Source organism: Tupaia chinensis, unplaced genomic scaffold (genome assembly GCF_000334495.1).
Source record: "Tupaia chinensis unplaced genomic scaffold, TupChi_1.0 Scaffold000198_1, whole genome shotgun sequence".
Classification (NCBI taxonomy): Eukaryota; Metazoa; Chordata; class Mammalia; order Scandentia; family Tupaiidae; genus Tupaia; species Tupaia belangeri.
Window position 1 is genome coordinate 2,863,681 of NW_006159673.1, and position 6,296 is coordinate 2,869,976.

Genomic DNA, 6,296 nt, shown 5'->3' on the forward strand with positions numbered 1-6,296 from the left:
CGAGCGTTCTCCCAGGGCTCCCCCACCGCCTCCAGGCATCGCGGCGGGATTCCAGCGAGCCGACATCAGTGGCTAACTTAGGGATAGGCCAGCTTTAGGTTCAGGTGGCCCTGGCGTGCTGTCACAGCAGAGCCCTGGGGAAGCCAGGGGCAGTAAGAGCCAAGAATGCAAAAACATTACAGAAGTACTTCCCGCACCTCCCAGCCCTGTAGCTCACACGGCCTGATAGGGAAATGTTCTCACGGCGGCTGGCCACCGTGTGAACTGAGAATCTAGGTGGGCAGTCACGTGTCTCCGTCTGTCATGGTAAAGGTGTTTGGAGCTCGGGAAGTCTTTGACTCAGGTTGAACACTGCGGAGAACATGCTGCCTTGTTCACGGGCCAACCACGGACTGTCCAGCGAAGCATGGGAGAAAGAAGTGTGGGCCCGAGCCCCAGTGCCGTGAGTTCAAGTGACACACGGCCAACCTTGAGCGAGCACTGCTTCTCTGGACTTGAATGTCCTTCAAAACTCTGTGTAAAATACCTCCAGGGGGCCAGTCCGTGTCCCGGAGGTGATGTGAGCTAGGCCCCACAGGGCCGACTGCACAGTTGGAGCACCGCACCTGCGTCTCGGGAAACATGCCAGGCGCACATGTGCCCAAAATCCCCAAAGGAGAAAAGGAGGAAAAGGGACTGTGATGCTGCCCCACAGGGGGCTCGTGCTCGTCCTCCCTCCCCTCTCTCTCTCTCTGTCTAGTGAGCACGTGTTCCCTCTGGCAAATTTAAATGCATGCGCACATAAACTATCTCTTAGCTGTTTTCTACCAGGCCCAGACAGAATTTTACACACACACACACACACACAGGCACATTGCTTAAATGCCAGAGAATGTGTGCATTTGCCAGAGAGAGACAGAGAGACAGAGAGAGAGAGAACACCACCCCATGGGGTCTGGGCCCACTGCAATCCTAGCTCCATTTCTCTACCCCGTCGGGATTTGGGGCCAGCACACACGCTCCCAGCGTGTGTTCTAAGCCACCTGGGCTGGATTTGAACCGCAGTGGCTAGTTGGTATCTGGGTCCCTAACCATAAAGCTGCAGGACTAGCCAGGGAGTAGGTTGTCAGGAGAGTTATGAAATGTTGTTCTGTGTTTTCCTATGCAAAACTGTGTCTGACTTTTTCAACAACCTGATAAATAATAGATATAGATATAGATTTTTTAAAGAAGTTTTTTATTTAATTGTACTTATTATTTTTTATCTTTAAATTTGTTATAAGACACATGCGCTCATAAGACAAAGAGAACATGAGTAAGAAAGCCTCCAGGTCCAGGACTTGAACTGCAGTTAACCATGTGGGACTCCCTCAATTACCATGCCTCTTGCTAGCCCTCGGAGTTTTTTTTTTTTTTTGAAATCTCCCTCACTACATCGTGATTCCTGCTCACTGGGAATATCAAGCTCGGAATCTGCAAAGAACAAAAAGCTCTATCTGAGGTCTTCGGAGCTGCAGCCCAGGAAGTACAGGTTCGGGTACAACCAGAGAAGCGTCCCGGGAGCCGAGCAGAGGCGAGCAGGCACAGGACGGGCGGAGAAAGTGCCAGGGAGGACAGAAAGCAGGCCGGTCCTTGCAGTCGCTCTCCGAGTAAGAGGAGAGGTCCTGATTCTGCTGACAGAGAAGCTGGGAGCTCCTGTTTTCCGGGGACAGCGCTCTGCTTTGGGATCTACCAGCCCCTAAAGTGTCAGTGGGATGAGGCGGCGCTTTAGCACGAGTGCCTCCATTTGGGTCTGGTCTGTGGGGCGGGGGGAGCTCAGACCACAGTGACCTCCTTGGGCTCCGTTGGGGCTGCTGCCTCTGCTGGGCCTCCCCGTGCCTGCCCAGGGTCTGGTCCACATGTGCCACGTGCTAACGGCAGCCTGGCCACGCTGCTTACTATCCGGCACTGACAGGCGAGGCACGCCCAACTCGTCTTCACAGCGCACGCCACGCTCTCCGAGACGCTGTCTACTACGTCCTTATTCTCCCAGCAATCTCAGTGTCATGACAGTAATTTTTTTATTATTATTTTGGATTTTTGCCATAGGGCACGTACATGCCTCAGAAAGAGTCAGAGAAGGGAAGTAAGAAATCCTCCCCACCCCAGGTGGGGATGGCCACACCACAACCCCATCTCCTCCGCTCTCCCTTCAGGGTTTTGGGCACACACACTTACTCTTCCAACGTGTGTGTTTTTTGAGAGGTTTTCACTATAGGGCGCGTGCGCTCGCCAAACAGACAGAGAGAGACATAGAGACAGAAAGCAAGAAATCACCTCCCAGAGCGACATAGCCATTATGCTAACTGCTGGTTCCCCCAATGTGTTTTTTAAGCCGTCAAGTCTGGGACTCGAACCACAGGGTCAGTCATGTGAGATCCAGCACCTTAACCACTCCACTGCCTGCTGGCCCCATTAGGGTAGTTTTAAAATGTCTTCTAAAAATCTTTTTTCTTTCATGAGAGAGAAAGAGAGAGGGAGGGGCGCCCTTGACAGCATCTTGTCATACTGCAGCTCCTTCCCCGAGTGCTCTCTGGCAGCCAGAACCGTAGGGGCAGGCATGCCCGGGGTTCGGGTCAGCTGGGTTTCCGAGCTTGTGGGCATGTGGCCAGCAGCACTACACGGCAGCATGCCCCCACCTGCACCCCACAGCTGGGCCGCTAGGCTAACTATTATCGTTATTGTTTAAGAATGATCTCATTTGTTTATTTTTAAATTTGATCAGAGAGGGACAGCGTAAGAGAGTGAGCGAGAGAGAGCAAGAGGGAAAGTGAGAAAGCCAGCCACCAGGTCTGGGACTTGAGCTGTGGTCGGCTACGTGGGAGTCCAGCAGCCCCCACCATGTCACCTGCCAACCCCATGGGTAATTATTACTATTGGTATTTTTTTTATTTTTTTAGGTTTTTGCCATAGAGTGTGTGTGCTTGCCAGAGAGACAGAGAGAGAGAGAGAGACAGGGAGACACCGTGGGGGGATGGCCACTCCACAGTCCCCCCTCCATTCTCCTCTTGGCGTTTTGGGCATACACACACACACACACGTCTGGTGTGAATTTCAAGCTGCTGAGACTCAAACTGTGGTCGGCCATGTGGAAGTCCGGCCCCTTACCCACCATACCACCTGCTGGCCCCGGTGTAGTTACTATTTTTAACTATTTAATAAATAGAAAAAACGAGTCCAGAGAGATTTAGTAAATTGTCTTAAGATTCCAACTTCAGTGGACAAATCAAGACTAGAATTCAAGAGACCCAACCAGCAGTCTCTGCTGTCTTTGGGGCAGAAGGTTGCAGGGAATGTCCCCCTGCACTCTTGGCCCCTGGCAGAGACCCGGGCTCCCAGACAGACTACTGTCTATGGACGGATGGCTTCTGGCCGCCATTCCTGGTGTGGGTCACGGGGTTCCAGTATGTAGTTGAGAGAACCCTGACACCCTGCCGGCTCCAGTCAAGGCATGTCCTAGGAGAGCCGTGTGATGCTGGACAGTCACTCAGCCTCACGGAAAGCAGTACCCTTCCTTCCGAGGGTTAAGGACTCCACGCCCAGCTTGGGACGTTGAACATCTAAGAAGGAATGTGTGTGGAATTGCTTCGTAAACCGTAAGGGGTTTGTAAAGTCGGGGTGTTCTTTGCCTACAAGCTTCTAAAAGCTCTTTGCAGAAGCCATATGAACACAGCCACCAAGAAGATATGGAAGTCTTCGAGGGAAGGGATCATTCACTCTCAGGAGGAAGAAATATTCCCACTGTGGGAGCCCCCAGTCAGGGTGATGTGCCCCGTGTCCCATCACATCTTCTCATCTATTACTTTCCCTTCCGGGACAGTCACCCAGCTGTGACAGTCATTGGTTCAGCGCAGTATCAGAACAAGTAGGCTCCTCTCCCTGGTCCTTTGCCAAAGCGCCCACAGTAGGATAAGAGGTGCTGTCAACCCCTCGGTCCGAAGTCACTGAAAGCGAGGCATCAAGATGTTCAGCTCCCTTTTAAGTTGAGTAAAAGTCTTTTTTTATTATTATTTATATTATTTTTTCTTTTTCTTTTTTTGGAGAGATTATTGCTATAGGGTGCGTGTTCTGGCCACACAGACAGAGATAGAGAGACAGAAAGTGAGAAATCACTCCCCCAGGGGGATGGCCATGCTGCAAACCCTTCTCCTCCATTCTCCTCTTGGGATCTTGGGCACGCACGCACACATGCCTGGCGTGAATTTAAGCCACCGGGTCCAGGACTCGAACTGCAGTCCACTACAAGGGAGTCCAGCGACATAGCCATTATGCAAACTGCTGGTCCCTTGATTTTTTAACCATAGGGCACGTGTGCTCACCGGGGTGAGACAATGAGAGAAAGTGAGGCATTAGCCCCCTAGGGGATGGAGGGGCTGCAATCCCTTCCCTCTCAGGACTCGGGACATGCTTGCACTTGTACCCAGTATGATGCTCAGGCCTCCGGGGCCAGGCTTTGAACCACAGAGTTGGCCATGTGGGACCCAGTGCCTTAGTCTCTTAGTCACTGCTGGCCCAGGTAACATTCTTTTCATCAAAGACTACAGGAACCTAAAACCCCTTGGTGCGCTGCTGCGATGTTCGGGTTGCTGGAGGCTGACATCCGGCTGCCCGCTGCATGGAGCTTCCTGTCCGGTGAACTCAGATGCCGCGGTTCACTGCAGGTCTCAAGCCAAAGAAGGGGGAGAAGTGTGCTTGCGAAGGGGGACCCGGCAGTCTGTACGGGAAGGCTGACCGAGACAGAGACCATCACGGGAAATGACAGACCGCAGAGCAGGCAGAACAGCTGGACTGAGGGCGTGTGGGCCGCCTCAGCCCTACCCGAGACCTGCACCCTGAGAACTGCTCCCTTCGCCTCCCCCGATGGACTTCCTATACCCACCTCACACTCGCGAAGGTTCTCAGCTGTTTGCTTGAACAGCTTCTCTGCAGATAGACAGTTTGGCTTCTCTCTCTCTCTCTCTTTTTTTTTTTTTTTTGATATTTATTTATTTTAAATTTGACCAGAGAGGTACAGGGGTGGGGGTGAGAAAGCAAGCTGCCAGTTCCAGGACTTGAACCGCGGTCAGCCATGTGGGAGTCCAGCGCCCTTAACATTGTCTTCTCTTAATCTGGTTCTTATTCTTCCTACTTTACCTTTGTATCTCTTCGTGCTGCCAATGACATCCAGGGCCGTGACGAATAGGGAGCAGCAGCGGGCACCTCCGTGCATTTCTGACGTCGCAGGCGGAGGCCGGAGGGCTGTTAGGAGCCTGGCGGTCCCTGTACACACTGCGCCATGCCCTGAGCCAGGCAGGGGCTGCTCCTGCCTTCACAGAGGGCGAAGTGCTGAATTTCTATCGGATGCCTTCCCTTCTATTGGGCTACTTACTTGATTTCTCTCTGAATCTGTTAGGATTCAAAAATTTATAGACTGCATTATTGTAACATATCCCTGCATTTCTGGAATAAACACTCCTTGATGATGGATTTTAAAAATAATCAGGTTCGCTTTATTTATATTTTGTAAAATTTGCATTTATATTTATAAATGGGAATGTATTCTGAAGTGATCCTTTCTTAAACTGTTCTTGTTTTGTTACTATCAAAATCAGGATAACTTTATAAGTTGACTTGGCGTCTTCTCTGGAGAAGTGAAGAGTTTGTGTTAGATTCTGATTGAGGAGTGAGGTGTGCGAAATCTGTCCGTTCCGTCAAGTCAGTCAATACTAACATTAAGATGTTTAAATCTTTGCCCGTGTCTGTCTGCTTGATCTATCGATTTCTGACAAGAGATAAGAAACTTCCCATTGTTGGGGCCAGCAGGTGGCATAATGGTTAACGTGCTGGACTCCCACATGGTTGACTATGGTTCGAATCCTGGACCCGGCAGCTTGAAACTCATGCCAGTAGCATGTGAGTGTGTGCCCAAAGTCCTGGGAGGAGGGTGGAGGAGGGTTCGAATCCCCTAGGGGTGATTTCTCACTTTCCCTCTCACTGCCTTTCTCTCTCTCTCTCTCTCTCTCTCCCTCTCCCTCTCTCTTCCCAATGAGCACACACACCCAAGGCAAAAGTTCTTAAAAAATAAAAAAGAAAGAAAGAAATCTCCCACTATGCTTGTATTTGTTAGTGTGTCTTTGTTATGTGTAAAATAACTATATTCCTGTGATGAATTATTCTTTAAATCATTATGAAGTAACCCTTTCTACTACTATTAACGGTTATGCCTTAAAATCTAGGTCTGTCTGGGACCAGCAGTTAGCGTAATGGCTATGTCGCTGGACTCCCATGTAGTCGACCGT